We start from the raw sequence: 19329 nt of genomic DNA, 5'->3' as shown, positions 1-19329 counted from the left end.
ATTTAAAAAGAAACCAATAATTCCATAATAATATAAAAATTCCTATATAGAAATAACAATTTCTCCATAATAAACATATTCTTGCATTCATAACCACACATCAACAAAATTACCCCAGTATATAATGTTCCATAATACATATATAATGATTAAATACATAATGTTATTCATAATTCAAAATAACATAAACCAAAATTAATTTTTTCCTCAGCATTCTCCGTGGCACAAAAACAAAAATTAGCGGCATTCTTCACAGGCATGAAATCCACAAGAAACAAACTCCTACTCCAGAAATATTTGGAAAAAAAATATAAATAATTAATGACAATACAATTATGTGTTAATATGTTAATTACAAAAATAAAATAAAAATTTAACTACTATACAATTACAAAGATAATTAAGTAAATAATTGTGCCGAGACCGAAATCCGACTCTAACTCCCAAACCGGAAACCCGATTCAAGTCCTGTCTTCTCCCACAAGTCTCTCGTACCAAGGCAGTCATGTGTGCCAAGTTTCGTGCTAATTTGACGCTGTTTGCTATTTTGGGGCGTTAACACCTTGAATTCTAAGTTTTTTAAAAAACTAGTTTACCTAAAGTGAAATTAGGTTCTAACTCCCAAACCGGGAACCCGATTTGAGTCCCGTCTTCTCCCACAAGTCTCACGTGCCAAGGCGGTCGTGTGTGCGAAGTTTTATGCTAATCCGACGCCATTTGGTGATTTTGAGGTGTCAACACCTTAAATTCTAGGTTTTTTAAGAAACTAATTTGCCTAGAGTGAAATCCGGCTCTAGCTCCCAAACCGGGAACCCGATTCGAGTCTTGTCTTCTCCCATAAGTCTCTCGTGCCAAGGCGGTCATGTGTGCCAAGTTTCGTGCTAATCCGATGCCGTTTGGTAATTTTGGGGCGTTAACACCGCGTTAACACCTCGAATTCTAAGTTTCTTAAAAAACTAGTTTGTCTAGAGTGAAATCCGGCTCTAACTCCCAAACCATGAACCCGTTTCGAGTCCCGTCTTCTCCCACAAGTCTCTCGTGCCTAGGCGGTCGTGTGTGCCAAGTTTCGTGCTACTCTGACGCCGTTTGGTGATTTTGGGACGTTAACACCTCGAATTCTAAGTTTCTTAAGAAACTAATTTGTTTCTTAAGAGTGAAATCTGGCTCTAGCAAATTTAGTTACATCAAGTAGAAAAAGAAGTCCTAATCTATGTATTGTTATATGATAAAATACTAATTACTAAAGTAAGTCAACAAAATCAGCAAAAAATTAAGAAGAAAACATTCACAATGAGGCAAGAGAAAATGAGTTGCCATCAATAAAACAAACGAAAGACCAAATGCTCTCAACATCTCAAATAAATGTCACCTTACCAAACAAAAAACTTGGACTGAATTGGTAATATACAAACTCTATACTATGCAGAGTAGGCTTTGAGCATGTATGAGCTACAAGAAGTAAACTAATGCCTGTGTTTCTGGAAAGCAAACTAAAAATCCACTGCTCTCCCGGACCTACCACTGATGAGGTATTGTCGGTTATTCTCAAATGTTGCATAAACAAAGTCAGGAAAGTGGGTTACCTACTCTTTAATGCTCAAAACAATTTTAATTTTGCATAGAAGATGTAAAATAGAAATAAAAGGAGATACACTGCATACTGTTTATCCTGGTTGGTCCCAGATTGCTCAAATTCTGAGGCCATATCCACTAAACTAACTGAATTAACTGACTTGAGAGACATGAAATTGCTGTCAAATGATCCAAAGCTGCTTAAAGACATAGTTCTCTAAATAAAAGGGTAAAGAACTGTCAGATGATACGTGAAGAAACACCATTAATAAAATAAAGAAACACTACCTTATAACCAATAAAATAATAACTATGCAGCCTATGCATGCACCACAATTTAACATATTCACAGGGATAAATATAGTGCTAAACAAAATTTACACTATCTTCGTATAAGTGCTTCGACCCATATGTCAGACAAAAACAATAAACATTTTGATCATCTAGTAATCTTTTCTACCACATTTTATCAATTTTTCCTTTGGACATAAATTCATGTTAAAACTAGAAGCATGCATGCAAAAGTTGTAAAATGTGTACACAATGTCCAATTGACATTTAGGCCAATGTCTATCAACTGTGGTAGAGACCAAAAAAGGCACTAAATTAATGACTCAAGAATCCGTAACAGTCCACATAATCAATCTCTAATTCTATGCCAGAGAACTCATCTTATTCTAATCTTTTCAAAGTGACCAAACACCAGCTAAAAAAAGTACTGCACAATTTAGACAACAATAGCAACAAATAAGATTTACAATGCTGTGCACATTTTCAAAGTGAGCAAGCATCAGCTGGTCTGTCAATTTCCAGCAATGAGGTTATCAATGATTCAATATTCAATAGCATTTTCCAAGCACCTGCCAACAGATGCGCAAAAACCCACCTTCTAAAGAATCAGGATTTCTAAATAAGCTGATAGAGGAGCGTCTTGACAATGACCACCATAATTAGAAGAAATATTTCGAAGGGAATACCAGAGTTCCTAAATGTCATTGGGTAACATCAACTCCCAACCTCAACTTCACATTACATGATATTTTCATCATGCTTACAGCGATTCCACGTCAAAAACTTGCACGTTTTCTTATGGACCACAACCCTAGAATTTGAATCATCAATAACAACTACGGGAAATGAAAGATTTACAGTAAGCAGAAGGAAATGGCTACTCAAACAAACTTAATAATGTGTCACTAAATAAGTTTATATTTACAATAAGCAGAAGGAAATGGCACACAAATGAAAGATTTGAGTAGTGAAAGGGAAATGAGAGAATAGGTGGGCTTTTTATTCACACCATAGTCACCCAAAAACAATCCACTTACATACAAGAGAACACATTATTTTCATGCAGAAGAACCGGAGCTCATACAACGAATTTAAAAACCTCTTGTCATGGCCAACTGCAGCAACAGATTTAATTATATCATTAGTGGTCATACACAAATGACCGAAACTAAACATTCTTCAAATATTTGTAAAACTGCAAAAGCTTGAATTTGTAAACCCAAAAAAATACCTTGAGAAACAACCACTTGTCATGGCCAGTTGCAGCAACCCTCAAAACAGACTCAGCAGCACCTACAGTATTAGCCAAACAAGCAAATATGCTGTTGGCAATGTCCTGAGAGATTTGCCACTCAAGGGGATCAACAGGCACTCTATTATAAGAAGAAAGGAAAAAAAAAAAAAACAAGGGAATTTGAAGTTAGAAATGTTACCTATCACCATGCTTACTTCATTGATATGCAGAAATGAGTGTGCATCATATGATTTTGTATATATTATTGGAAATTCAATTTGGTAATAGGAAGAATTATTAGAGAATAGTAGTCAAAGGGAAGAAATGAGAGCTTAAAAAGGGCAAAGAATATTTTTATCAAGCTTCAATTCAATGTGAATGAACACTTTGTGTGCAGAGAGTATTAAAATAGTTGTGCTAGTTAGTTTATTACAATTTCTAAAACAATTGTTTTGTAATAGATTAAGGTACGTGTGTGTGTATTAGGTTTGGGGGAATTAAGAAAAGTTGCAAAACCTTGGGCATCAGCATAGATAATGGGGGTATTTCAAAAATTTGATAAACTGAATTGGAAGTCAAACATGAACTAATGCATATATGTATGTATAAACATGTGTGTGTGTGTGTGAGCGAGAGAGAGAGAGAGAGAGAGAGAGAGAGAGAGAGAGAGAGAGAGAGAGATGAGTAAAGAGTAAAGAAAGAAAGACATACGAGATGTTGAGGTGGCGGAAGAGGAGGCCGAGAATGGCGAAGGAGGAGAGGAGGACAAGAAAGACGTCCGAGAGGAGGGTGAATATGCTTGAATTCTTGTATGCGTAGTGGTAGTGCACCAGACTCCCGCATATCACCCATATCACTGCCTTCCCTCCTCCTCCAACGACGACGCTGCTGCTGCTCTTGCACTCCGGAGCCCTTTCTATTCACACAGCAACCTCGTTTGCTGCTCGCAGTCGTCTACCGCTATCCGTCGTCTACCGCCGCTCGCCGTCGATCGCGAGAGAGAGAGAGAGGTAAGAAGAGATTAGGGATTTTTGGTTTTGGACCGGGGAGGGGTTTAAGATTGGGGATTTTTTGTTTTGGGTTGGGGGGGAACAGAGCGGGAATGAAAAAAAAAAAAAAACCAAAATATTTTTTTTTTGTCACAAATGAAATTTAAATAACAAAACGACGCTGTTTAACTTTTTTTTTTTTTTTTTTTTTTTGCGATGGGGGTTGCCGTCGCCAAAAAACTTTATTTTTTGTTAAAATAATTTTTTTTTTTGTAGTTAATGAATTTTTTTTAATTACTAAGATTGAAAATTTATTTGTTTCATTTTTATTTTAATGAAAAAAAATTTATTATTATTTTTTATTTGGAAGAAGTAGGGGTAATATTTTAATGAAAAATATTTTCTACTAAAATAAAAGTTAATTTTCTGTGGTCAATGAAAAAATATTTTTCTATGGCCCACTTTTTTTGGTTACTAAAAATCATAAACTAATTTTTTGCGGTAGAGAAGAGGGAGCGACAGTAGTGGTGAAGGTGGGTGGATAAGAGATGATGGTGGTGGTGGTGGTGGTGATGGCGAAGGAGATTAGTGGTAAAGTTATGGTAGCGGTAGAGTAGATGGAGTGGCAGAGGTGAATGAGAGGTAATGGTAGTAGTAGTGACAATATTGGTAGTGGTAGTAGTGGAGTGGTGGCGATGGTAGTAATAATGATAGTAGTAGAGGTAAAGTGGCGGCAGTGGTAGTAGTGGAATGACGTTTGCAGTAGTGGTGAAGGTGGTAGAGGAGATGTGTGGTGAGAGAGAGAGAGATGTGTGGTGAGAGAGAGAGAGATGAGTGAGAGACAGATAGAGGAGAGAGAGAGGAGAGAGAGAGAGAGAGAGAGAAAGAGAGACAAAGTGGTCACTAAAAGTGCATTTTCTTGTAGTGGATCGATAAATCGAGAGGGAGCTCAGTAAATAGAGAAAACGGAAGGAAGAGAGTGAGCAACGTGAACACAGTGGGAGAGAGAGACAGACAGACAGACAGACAAACAGATGGACAGACAAACAAACAAACAAACAGGCAGACAGAATGAGAAAAAGAGAGAGAGAAGAGTGATGAGTGAGAGAGAGAGAAAAAAAGAGAAAGAGATAGAGAGAAACAAGAGATGAGTGAGAGATAGACAAAAAAAGAGAGAAAGAGAGCAAAAAAAGATGAACGAGAGAGAGACATAGAAAAAGAGAGACACAGAGAGAGAAGAAAGATAAGCGAGAGAGATAAAGAGATAAAAGAGATAGAGAGAAGAGAGATGAGCGAGAGAGACAGAGAGAGAAGAGAGATGAGAAAGATAAAGATAAGAGAGATGAGCGAGAGAGAGCGATAGAGATGAGCAACAGACACAGACACACTCAGATAAACAGACAAATAGAGAGAGAAAAGTAATGAGTGAGAGAGAGAGAAAGAGAAGAGAGAGAGAGAGAGAGAGAGAGAGAGATAGAGACAGAGACAGAGACAGAGACAAAGAGACAAGAAGCTAAAAAAATGTGTGAAAAGAGAAATGTTATATCAAAAGAGTAAGACGACGTTGTTTTTTTAAAAAAAAAATTGCGACAGAAAAATACCATTGCATTTATTCAAACCATTTTGTGACTGTATATATATATATATATATATGAAGCCGTCTCAAAGCCATAATATTTTTTTTTAACTTTTTTTTTTGCAATGGTACCTATTATAGTCGCAAAAAACTCCCTTTGTTTTTTTGCGACTGTAGTTGGTGCTGTCGCAAAAATTCTATTTTTTTGGGACAACAATCTTTGTCGTCTCAAATACTCTTTTTCTTGCGATAGCAATTTCTGCCGTCGCAAATACTCTCATTTTTTGCGACAGCATTTTCTGCCGTTGCAAATACTCTCATTTTTTGAGACAGCAAATTGTGCCGTCACAAAAACTCACATTTTTCGCGATGGCAAGCTGTGCTGTCACAAAAATTCACATTTTTTGCGACGGTAAATTGTGTCGTCGCAAAAAGTCACTTTTTGAGACCGCAAGTGTGCCATCTCAAATGCTTCCGTCTTTTAAGCCCACTTTTCTTGTAGTGTTTATTATATATCAAGATTATATATATATATATATATATATATATCCAATGGAGACTTGTAATTTAGGAGAATGCTTGAAACTTCTAACACATAATTTTTAAATTTACAAACAATGATGTAGATTAGTCTATGTCAATTATTGAGTGATTTAAAATTCAGTCATCTAAAACTCAACCCTCACCACATTATTGTTGGAAGATATTATGATAAGGGGAAAGACTATGGCACAGACCTCTCAAAGGTGTGTACCGTATGCACCCTATAATTAAAGAAAAAAATAACATAATTTCATATTTTCTAAGTCATAACTAAAAATAAAAATAAAAATAAAAATAAAAATTCATAACCAAACAATACATGAGGTATAACAAAAAATCTCATGAATCATCATTAAAATAAAATTATAACTAAAGAAGAAAATTAGTCATAACTAAAGAAGAAAATAACATAACGTATGAGTGCATATCGTATGGAGTGTGTATAGTAGAATTTCTCTATGATAAGACATCACTTGTAGTGATACATCCTACCATAAATTGACGTAATTTTATCATAAAATTTTGTAATTTCAATCACAAAATGTGTAATCTCGTCACAAATAGGTGTAATAAAAAATGTTGTAACCAAGCCAAAAACTTTTATTACATGACGACAAAATTTTAGATATGTTGTTACGTTAATTTCTGACAAGGTTAAGCATTTTGTGGTTGATATCACAAAATTTTGTGACAAAATTATGCCAATTGTGGTAGGGTGCATATGATACACACCATAGGGTTTTTCAAATAAAAATGGATGGTTTTAAAAGGAGGCAAATTTCCTTTGGTCCATAATCTAAATTGGAGGGTATCGTTTCAATAATCTGAATCGATCAATTTGTCGTACACTTCATGTATTTCATCTACACACAAAATTAGGTCAATCCAATAACCATAGCCTAATCAATTTAACGCATTTATCACCACAAAAAAAAAATGATAGTTTATTTTTAAAAACATAATTGTCGTTTATTTTTATTATTGTTTTGTGATAAACACGCTAAATTAAATAAGTTACAATTATCGAATCGACCTAATTAAAATAGGATTCGTGGTCGGCAACACAAGCCTAGATAGCGACCTCATTCTTATCCATTTTAAAAAACATATTACCATTCATTTTTCTAAAAATAAATATAATAAAATAAAATTGTTATAATTATTGATTTGTCATAATTTTTTTTATGAATAATATAAACAGAGAGTCCTATAAAATGAACAATTTTAATCATTAAAATAGAACTTATATAAATCCATAAACTCCTCTAATTCTCTCACATTAAAATTTAAACTTGTGAAAAACTCAACCCTTCTCTATTAACAATAAAATGTAATGATTTGGTGCATCTCGCAGGTCATTCGCATAGCCTTGGTCATTACAGAAATATATTAACAATAAAATGTAATGATTTGGTGTATTAATTAGTATATTAATTGATACATATAACACTATTATTTTCAAAAGAAAAATACTATATACATCAATTGATATACCAATTAGTATCATAATAGATGATGTGACTTAAATTTAAAAGTTTTAGATATTTATAATTTGAATAATAAGTGGGGTCAATAATAATGTCATAACATATGTTAGTACACTAATTATTGCATATAGCACTATCGTTTTCAAAAGAATAATGTTATATGCACCAATTGGTATACCAATTATTGTACTAACAGATGATGTGGCATAATTTTAGAAGTTTTAGATATTTGTAATTTGGATAAGAAGTGGAGTCAATAATAATGTCATAACATATATCGGTACACTAGTTGGTGCATGTAGCACTACCGTTTTCAAAAGAATAATGCTATATCTACCAATTGGTATACCTATTAGTGTACTAATAGATGATGTGACATAATTTTAGAAATTTTGAGTATTTATAATTTGAATAATAGGTGGGATCAATAATAATATCATAACATAGGTTGGTACAGTAGTTAGTATGTTGCATGTAAAGTTTTCAAAAACATCAATTCAATAAATTCTAATAAAAATTATTAAGTACTTAAAGTGTATTATATGACATTATTATCTACCAATCACAAAGCATTATGTTTCATACTCCAACACAAAATTGTGGATCTTACGACCTCCACCAATCATATATCTCCTAGTAACCACCTAACCATGCCCCAAAAACACTATATAATTTCTCCTAGTTCAAGTGACCACTATTGATATATGTAGCATTTATTTTTGTTTTGTTCCAAAATTTAAAAATTTCATAATTGTTATTATATATTTTTATTTTTAATAAAACTTATATTTTTAGAGTTGACACGAGGATGTCTATCAAATAAGGCCAATATTTAATATAACATTTTATAAAAATAAAATATTATTTGTTTAAGCTATATGAAACTAATAATTTTTTAATTTGCTAAACTATGTAGTAAAAGTGACACTACAACATTTTCTTAGTTTAGTGACATTTGAAAGTGCCACAAAACTATTCTTCTAATGACATTTTTTGGTCTTGTGGCATTTTGAACAAGTGCCACTTCTATCGGTGCCACGGTAGATATGAGTGTCACGGTAGATACTTGCAAGTGCCACTGCACCATCATGGCTAAAAACTTTCAATGACATTTTAATATCATGGTAGATATTATTTGTGGCACTATCAAGCGCCATTAAAAAAAGAGTTAGTGACACTTATAAGTGTCATTACACCATCAAGACTAAAACCTTTCAATGACACTTTAATGTCACAGTAGGCACTATTCGTGACGCTATCAAGTGCCATTCATGACGATAATTCGTTGTAGAACAATTTGATTCGCTCTTGCGGAGACTCGAACCGCCAACCTCCCGCACCATAAACCTTATACACCACACTCTTCCCACTACACCTCTATAACACCACATGATTATATATGCAACTTATATTATTTATATAGTACATATATCCATATTAATATAAAAGTATATGTATAAACATAATTATTTTATTGAACATAATTTATGTAAAATAAACTATTTATTACCAAAATAAAAAAAGACCACTTTTGGCGACTAAAAATATTTTTTAGTCGCCAATTCTATACTTTTGGCTACTAATTATTTTTTAGTTGCTAAAAAACCTAACTTTTGTCAACCAAAATCGGATTTGGTCGCCAAAGATGCACTTTCAGCTACCAAAATTTTGGTCACCAAAAAATTTTATTCCCGCCCTAGGATTTTAGTTCTCCCGTTCTAAAAATGACCACTTTTGGCGACTAAACTTATTTTTTAGTCGCCAATTATAGACTTTGGCTACTAAAATTTTTTTTGACACCAAAAAGCTTTACTTTTGGCTACTAAAATATTTTTAGTTGGTAAAACCCATATAATCAGCGACCAAACTTATTTTTAGTCGCCAATTGTAGACTTTTGGCTACTAAATTTTTTTAGTCGCCAAAAAGCTTTACTTTGGGCTACTAAAAATTTTTTAATCACTAAAACCCATATAATCAGCGACCAAACTTAGTTTTAGTCGCCAATTGTAGACTTTTAGCTACTAAAATTGTTTAGTCGCCAAAAAGCTTTACTTTTTGCAACTAATGCTGTTTTGGTCGCTGAAAGCTATACTTTCAGCAACCAAATTTTTTTGGTCAGGAAATTTAGTCGCTGAATATGCTTTTTCCTGTAGTGTATATTGAGTTTAATTCATTTATTTTTAATCATTTACTGCATTTTAAAAATTTAAAAAATATATTGACATTTTTTATTTTTTCAAAAATATCATTATAAGCTTGCAAAGTTTTTGCCTTAGTGGCATTTCTCAAAATGCTATAAAATATTTGTTTATGACACTTTTCACCTATGTGCTATAAAAAGTAATTTGCACCTACCTAGTGTCCTGACATTTTTTAAAAAATGCCATTGCAACTAAAGTTTAGTGACATCTATTGGTAAATGTCACGAACATAATTTTTTGTGTCATTATTTTATAAAATGTCATAAAATTGATGTGACATTTCTTTATTGAAATGCCACTAGAGCCTTATATGTTTTGTGGTTCTGTGGCATTTTTCTAAAACATTTAATGCCAATTTTTATTTTTGTGGCATTTTCTAAAAACATGCTACTAGTGTAGTGTCACTAAAGTGTAAATTTGTTGTAGTGACATTTTTGTTGTAGTGAAGTGACACTTTTTTTAATTGAAATGCCACTAGAGCCTTGTATGTTTGTGGGTCTATGACATTTTTCTAAAAAATGCCACCAAATATTCTTTTTGTGACATTTTTTAAGAACATGCCACTAGTATGGTGTCACTAAAATATGTTTTTGTTGTAGTGTTGTGACACTTGTTCATTGAAATGTCACTAGAGCCTTTTATGTTTGTCGTTTTGTGACATTTTTCAAAAAAGTGCCGCTAAATATCATTTTTGTGGCATTTTCTAAAAATATGCCACTAGTGTTGTGCCACAAAAGTATGTTTTCATTGTAGTTTTGTGACACTTGTTCATTGAAATGTCACTAGAGCCTTTTATGTTTGTCGTTTTGTGGCATTTTTCAAAAACGTGCCACTAAATATCATTTTTTGTGGCATTTTCCAAAAATATGCCACTAGTGTAGTGCCACTAAAGTATGTTTTTGTTGTAGTGTGAGAAATTTTTTAATTTTTTCCAGTATTAACAAAGAATATTATTAGTTTTTGAAAATTTTCTTAATTTTTTTCAATGTAGAAAATGATGATATTATCAATTTTTCCAATTTTAAAATTAAAAAAAAATTAAGAAATTTCTTAATTTTGCACAAAATTATTTCATATAATTGTTTTGTCAACGAATAAAATTTTCAATTTTCAGAAGTGGTAGCTCAGGCTTAGCCTAGACGTTTTGTTTTTTGTTTCTAGTTTCAACCCTCTTCATATTTCTTTGGGTAAATTACACTAATAATCCTTATAATTTGGGATTGTCACTTTGGTTTCTGACTTTTCAATTGTAATATATTTTACCATAAATTTTAAATCTCATTCCAAATAAGGACAATTGAAGATATTGTTGCTCTATTTGAAGAGCAAAGTTATCAATTTGATGAAATATAATCTAGTTTGACAAAAATAAATGTTAAAAAATTATTTTTAAAATTTTAAATTTATACTCACCAAAGAAAAAGTTATATAAAAATGATAAAAAAAAATTATTTTTATTTTTTTACCAAATTAATTTTTAGTTTGTGCTCGGATGATAATCGTGTTATAGCGACCCTGGTTCTGACCCGTCTCTTGTGATGTTTCAGACTCGGATTTGTATGGTTTGGAGGGTGGTTTATGTCTTACTTCCCTTGTCTTTCCCTTATTGTTGGTTATGGGGTTGTAGTTGTGTGTTCAGAACAGGTTGGTTGCTTGTTTTTCCAAAACTTTGTTGCCCAGAAATTTGCCTCTTCGCTCGAGCGAGGCTTCTTGCGCTCGAGCGAGCTCTGTGAAAATGTTTCTTCGCTTGAGCATGCATCTGCGTCTACATCTACATCTCTGTAGGACCTGAAGGTTGGTGTTCTTCGCTCGAGCGAGCTTTCCTTCGTTCGAGCGTGCTTCTGCGTTACAGATCTGAAGCTTTGCATTGTTCGCTCGAGCGAGCATTCTTTCGCTTGATTGAGGTGACCTTTTTGTGTCTGGTCGCTCGAGCGAGCATTCCTTCGCTCGTGCGAGCTTGTGTATATCAGTTCGCAGCAGTGATGTTTTACATCACTTTTTGATTTCACTTCTTCCCCATAACCCTAATCCGACTGTCTCTCTCTCTAAAACTCACATTCTCTCTAAGATTTCATCTAGATCCATTGTGTTCTTGACCCTAGTGTCTTTGAGAATAAGGTAGAGGGCTTCAAGAGCTTCATTTTGATCCAAGAAGAAGTTGGTTTCGTCATCTTTGGAGTTCTACCTTGTTGCTTGGGTTTTCTACACTTGAGGTAGGGATTTTCTGCACTCTAGTATGGCTTTTAGCTTAGTTATTTGCTATTGTGCATAGATGATGAGATTTGGTTGTGGTTTGGATAAATCTAAGATTTGGGTGTGAAATGAAAAGAGGGGTTTTTGTTGTATAAGAGATAAATGAGTATGAGGTTTGAATATAAAATCTTGGTGTACCAAAATTGTTGATTTTGGGTGTTTGGGTCAATATTGGAAAAAGGGAGATTTTTGCACTAATTTGATAAAATGATTATTTTGTATAAGTAATTGAAATTAATATTGAATATATCTTGGAAATAATTGCATTGAGCTATCGGTTGAGGATAGTTATGATTGTTGCATAAATTGTATGATGATTAGGTGATATAATACTAAACTATTGTTGGTTGTCATTGAATATGACCATGTTATAAATACATTGTATATGTATGTTTATTGGAAGGAGAAAGGAGATGTATTCCATATATGCTTATGTTTATAAATGCATTGCATATGTATATTTGTTTGGGGAGGAGAAAGGGGATGGACTCCATTTGAAGCAAGTTGGCCTGAGTGTCCTGGGTGAAAGACCTGAAATCTCGTATATAAATGGGCGCCGGTTCCTTTGGACGAAATATCCGTAAAATGGCAATGTTTGAAGTGTTTATGTGTATGTTTGCATAATTGGGAAAACCATTGAGTTGTAGTCTCATCTTGGTTGTTGAAAGATAATGAATTTAACTAATGAATTGAGTGGTATATATATATGAACTGGAAATAAATTGAAGGAAAATGGAATAAGATTGGCCTCAGTGGCATATGGGTATGTAGGCCTTGTGGATGCTTCCATATCGGTATTGTTTATATACGTGGTATCTATACCTTTGCTAAACTTCATAAATCGTGTTAGATTATTTCTACTGGGCTGTTAGCTTACCCTATATGGGAATACCATTTTTCAGGTGCAGATGATATATTTCCTCCAAGGAAATAGCGTAGATGGACTTTCGGGAAGCAAGAGATTCTTAACTATGTATTGTTGTGTGTTTGTTGGTATTTGTAAAGCCAAGGGCTTAAGATGTAATGAGCGAGACTCAATTTGTGTAACCAAGTAATGACTTGGAAAAATGTAAGCCTACATGGCATTTAATTGTTTGTTAAACAGTAAACTCTAATGTATGAAAGTATGTTGTTACTCACATTTATTCCGCCTATGAGTTATCTTTATTGTATTATTTTGGAGGCGTTACAACTTGGTATCAGAGCGTACCAGGTTTGAATACTTTTGGTACGTGGGAAGTGGTTAGTACCATAATGTGTTTGTCTCGCTTGATTGAGACGTTAGCATGTATTGTATGCTTATGTAATAACATGCTTATGTGATTATGTGGGTATGGAATTTAGTTCCTAAGATGTTGATTGGGTCTACAGGTTTGTGGAAGTCCTATTGGAAGAGCACTTGATCACTGCTATTTCTAATTGGAACTCTAGCAACGCCGTGTGATGGTCATTATCTAGGAAGGAAATTCGTAGGTGTTTATGTGATTACATGTCTATGTGGAGTGATTTACTATTGTTGTCCAATGTATTAGAACGCAAGTGAGTTAGCCTTGGTACGTTTGAAAATGTGCTAATGCTGTTGTTACCTTTATTAGGATGTTAGGACGTGGACATGGTGGGAATAGGCGTGGTAGGCCTAGAAGACATAAGGTGCATTTACTGGATGATATTTCGGCTCAGGAAGAAGGAGTTGGTCAAGCAAATGTGGCCGAACTGGTTAATCAACAGGTCATGGGCGCTTTAGCCTGTGAAATGGCCGGAGCATTGAGGGAATTTATGGACATTCTCCGAGCTGAGAATCAAGTCCAGGCCCAAGTAGCTGAAACAGGGCCATCTTTCTTAAAGAGGGAGTTCTTCCGGTCGAATCCGAATGAGTTTCTAGGTGATCCTAAGGAGCCATTGAAGGTGGATGAGTGGCTAGAACAGTTAGTGAAGACATTCGAGATGCTTGACATTGAGGATGATCAGTTGAAAGTGACCTTGGCGTGTTTCCAGTTGAAGGGGGATGCGGGTCAGTAGTGGAAGTATGCGCGTGGGCGCATTAGAGGAACTTGGAAGGCTTTTGTTGAGGCTTTCCAAGATAAGTTTCTACCTCCCACGGTTAGGGAGAAGTTGAGAGATCAATTCTCTAAATTGTTGCAGTTGAACACGCCAGTGGCTGAGTTTGAGGCAACCTTTACTAGTCTGTCGAGGTTTGCACTTGAGTTGGTAGCGACTAAGGAGCACCGTTGTTTGGAGGTTGAAAAGAGGTTAAGGACCGGGCTAATGTATAGAGTTGCCGGTTCCATGACTAGAGATTATGGGCTCCTTGTGCAGGCTGCAACCCACCTTGAAACTATTATGCAGGCAGAAGATGAAAGGATTAGGGGCTCTAGGAGGAGTCAGGATAGTCAGGGAGATAGTAAGAGGCAGAGGGTTCCTACCCTCAGCAGTCTCAGGGAACTCAGTCGAGGTCCACTTTTCTAATACCGAGTTCAGGTTCTGGGAGAGGTGGGCAAGGAGATTTTACTTGCTTTAAGTGTGGTCAGTTGGGCCATAAGTCTCTAGCTTGTCCTCAGAGAGGAGGAGGACAACGAGCAGCATCATCTTTGGCTCGTTTTCAGAGCCAGAGTCAGGAAAGAGGTCAGCCACTCACTTGTTATTAGTACGGGCAGGCAGGGCATCTGAAGAGGTTTTGCCCACAGTTGGGTGGTACACCTGGAGCATCTGGTTCGAGATAGACATAGAGTTACTAGCTGTCACAGTTAGCAAAGGCCTCGAGGGCCAATCAGGGAGTCTCTTCGGCTCAGTCTGTACATTAGGCTTATGCTCTAAGGGGTGAGCAAGTTAAGTAGAGACCTACTGGACATATGTATACAGTTGTAGGGCCAGATCTTGTACCTGATCCTTCTATAGTGAGAGGTACCTATTTGTTTTGCAATTTAGTTGCTAATGTGTTGATTGATACGGGTGCATCCTATTCTTTTATTTCGTATGCGTTTGCATCAGTTTTGGGTTTGGAGTTAGCACAGTTAGCATCTCCTATTTGTGTAGAGTCTCCTATTGGTGGTCAGACTGTCTTGACACAGGGATGTCGGGGTTGTGACATCAGGGTCGCCGATTACCTTTTGCATTTGTGTTGATTGACATGCTTAGTTTTGATGTCATATTGGGTATGGAATGGTTATCGTCATACCGGGCTGTTATAGATTGCTAACGTCAGAAGGTTGCTATATGTACCTTCAGCAGTAATTACTTTTATTTCTTGGGAGACCAGATGGATAGAGTCTTATCACCAGTATATGATCCGCGTGGGCGGAGTGAACTTAGTTGTCTCCTTGCTAGCTTTTTGAGTAATGAGTGTGATGAAATTCGGGTTGAATTGCCGAGAGTGGTTTGTGAATACTCGGATGTTTTCTCCGAGGATCTTGTTAGTTTATCGTCTCACCGAGAGATCGACTTCTCTATTGATTTAGTGCTTGGCACGGCACTGGTTTCTATGGCTCCATATAGATTTACACTTGCTGAATTGAGTGAGTTGAAGGTTCAACTCCAGGAATTGTTAGATAAGGGTTTTATTCTCCCTAGTACTTCACCTTGGGGAGCGTCGGCTCTCTTTGCTAAAAAGAAAGATGGAGCATTACGGCTTTGTATTGATTATAGGAAGTTGAACTGGGTTACTGTTAAGAATAAGTACCCAATACCTCGTATAGATGATCTGTTTGATCTGTTGAAGGGGTCTTGTTGTTTCCCTAAGATAGACCTGAGATCGGGTTATCATCAGTTGAGAGTAAGGGAGGAAGATATCTCAAAGATGACATTCCATACGCGGTATGACCATTATGAGTGTCTTGTGATGCCTTTTGGGCTAACTAATGCTCCAGCTGTGTTTATGGATTTAATGAATCGGATCTTTTGTGAATTCCTAGATTGTTTTGTGGTTGTCTTTGTGGATGACATTTTGATTTATTCACCTTCTGAGGAGGAACACGAGCAACATTCACGAGTTGTACTTGAGTTACTTAGAGCCCATAAGCTGTATACCAAGTTTGGAAAATGTAACTTTTGGTTGGAAGAGGTTAAATTCCTAGGGCATGTATTATCAAGGGAAGGGGTGACTGTAGATTCATTCAAAATTGAGGCAGTGCAAGATTGGGCACAACTTAAGAATGCTTTCGAGATTCGTAGTTTCTTGGGCTTGGTCGGGTATTACCGTCGGTTTGTGAAGGATTTCTCTAGACTAGCTTCACCTTTGACTAAGTTGACTAGAAAGGAAATCAAGTTTGTGTGGAGTGAGACTTGTGAAAAGTCGTTCCAAGAGCTCAAGATTAGACTTACCTCTGCTCCAATATTGATTATACCGAAGAGGGGTTTGGGTTATTCAGTATATTGTGATGCTTCACGGGAGTGTGTTGATGCAAGTGGGTAAAGTGGTAGCCTATGGCTTACAGCAGTTGAAAACACATGAGAGAAATTACCCTACCCATGACCTAACTCATAACCTAGAGTTAGCAGCAGTGATATTTGCCTTGAAAATATGGAGGCACTACTGTATGGTGAGAAATTTGAAGTGTTCTCTGATCACAAGAGTCTGAAGTATCTGTTTACACAGAAAGACTTGAATTTGAGGCAGATGAGGTGGATGGAATTCATAGAGGGTTATGATTTTGAATTGCATTATCATCCTTGGAAGGCCAATGTTGTGGCCGATGCTTTGAGTAGAAAGCCAGTTAGCAGTGTAGCTTCTATCGCCATTCAAGAATGGGATGTGTTGGGTACTCTTAATGAGTTTGACTTGTATCTGGGTGAGTCTGCTAAGTCTGCAGCATAGTTTTCAGTAGTTGCACGACCTGCACTTGTGAACCGAGTGTTGGAAGCGCAGAGAGGTGACCTTGAGGTGGAATCTTTCCGAGAGAAGATTTCCAATGGGAAAGTAGAAAGAGGTTTGACTGTGTATCTCAACCAAAGTGTGAGATACCGTGACCGTTTGTTTGTACTGGAGTCTTGCCGAGAGGAAGTACTCCGAGAGTTTTATCATTCGCGCCTTGCGGTGCATCCAGGAGGCACAAAGATGTATCATGACCTTAGTCGCCAGTTTTGGTGGAGAGGTATGAAAAAGGATGTGGCTGTGTTTATATCAAAGTGCCTTACTTGTCAATAAGTGAATACCGAGCATCAAAGACCAGCGGGTTTGTTGCAACCCTTATCTATAGCTGAGTGGAAGTGGGAGCATGTTACGATGGACTTTGTTGTGGGCCTTCCAAGGACTCAACGGGGTAGTGATGTCATTTGGGTGGTCGTTGACCGATTGACTAAGTCAGCGCATTTTATTCCGATGCGCGTAAGTGATTCGGTAGATTATCTTGCTGACTTGTATATTAGGGACATAGTGAGGTTGCACGGAGTCCTTGTAATGATTATTTCGGATAGAGATCTGCATTTCACTGCTCTATTATGGCAGAGTTTGCATAGTGCCTTGGGCACTAGATTGGCTTTTAGTACTGCGTATCATCCTTAGATTGACGAGCAGTCCGAGCGTACTATTCAGATTCTTTAGGATATGCTTAGAGGTTGTGTCTTTGATTTTAAGGGGTCATAGGAAAGACACCTACCCTTAGTGGAGTTTGCCTATAATAATAGTTTCCAATCGAGTATTGGCATGGCACCGTTTGAGGCCTTGTATGGTTGACCGTGTAGATCTCCAGTGTGTTGGGCCGAGGTGGGTGATGCACCTTTGTTAGGTCCAAAGTTGGTTCGAGAAACTACGGAGAAAGTTACATTTATCCGTAAAAGGCTAGCTACGGCTCAGAGTTGCTAAAAAGTTATGCCGATCGTAGGAGGAGACCTTTGTCATTTGAGGTGGGTGATCATGTCTTTTTAAAGATATCACCTAGACGGGGTTTGATGAGGTTTGGGAAGAATGAGACGTTGTCCCCTCGATTTATTGGCCTTTTTGAGATCCTTGAACGGATTGGGGAGGTTGCTTACCGTTTGGTGTTACCGCCACAAATTTCTGGGGTTCATGATGTGTTTCATATTTGTATGCTTCGGAAATAAGAGCCAGATCCATCGTACGTGTTGGATTGGACCGACTTAAAGGTAGACGAGGATGCCTCGTATGAGGAGAGACCGGTGAAAGTCTTGGATAGACGGGACCAAGTCTTGCGAGGCAAGACAATTCCCTTGGTAAAAGTATTGTGGAAATATCACGGAGTTGAGGAAGCGACTTGGGAACATGAGTTAGAAGTCCGAGAGAAATATCCAGATTTGTTTGTTAATGCATAGACATGTATTGAAAATTAATTTTGTTAATGAGAAGTATAAGCATTGCATATGTATTAACTTGTAAGGACATTGTATATGTTATAATTTTTTGGGAAGAATATGGATTCAATATAAACATTGTATATGTTTTGAGAATGTAAAATATTGATGATGTTGTATCATTTTTGGAAGCATTGTGTATGCTATGTATGATTTTTGAAAATTTGGACTTTGGTTAAACATTGTAAATGTTTTGGGAAATTGAAAATTTCATTTTAATTTGGGACTTGTGAAATGAGTCGGTGTGAATAGATGACTGGAGAATGGGTCATGGTGTTGAACTTGTACGAAAAACATGGTTGTGAATAGTTCAATTATGTTTTAAAGCCTAATTTGTAATTTCGGGGACGGAATTCTTTAAGGGGGGAAGTTATAACGATACCCTGGTTCTGACCCATCTCTTGTGGTGTTTCAGACTCGGGTTTGTATGGTTTGGAGGGTGGTTTATGTCTTGCTTCCCTTGTCTTTCCCTTATTGTTGGTTATGGGCATGTAGTTGTGTGTTTAGAACAGGTTGGTTGCTTGTTTTTCTAAAACTTTGTTGCCCAGAAATTTGCCTCTTCGCTCGAGCGAGGCTTCTTGCGCTCGAGCGAGCTCTGTGAAAATGTTTCTTCGCTCAAGGGAGTACTCTTTCGCTCGAGCGTGCGTCTGCGTCTCTGTAAGACCTGAAAGTTGGTGTTCTTCGCTCGAGCAAGCTTTCCTTCCCTCGAGCGTGCTTCTGCATTGCAGATGTGAAGCTTTGCATTGTTCGCTTAAGCGAGCATTCTTTCGCTCGATCGAGGCGACCTTTTTTGTGCCTGGTCGCTCGAGTGAGCCTGTGTATATCAGTTCGCAGCAGTGATGTTTTACATCATTTTTTGATTTCACTTCTTCTCCAAAA

The sequence above is a fragment of the Camellia sinensis genome, unplaced genomic scaffold (genome assembly GCF_055761805.1).
Source record: "Camellia sinensis isolate YWXY unplaced genomic scaffold, ASM5576180v1 Unanchor12, whole genome shotgun sequence".
In the NCBI taxonomy this organism is placed as follows: Eukaryota; Viridiplantae; Streptophyta; class Magnoliopsida; order Ericales; family Theaceae; genus Camellia; species Camellia sinensis.
This window is presented reverse-complemented; position numbering follows the sequence as displayed.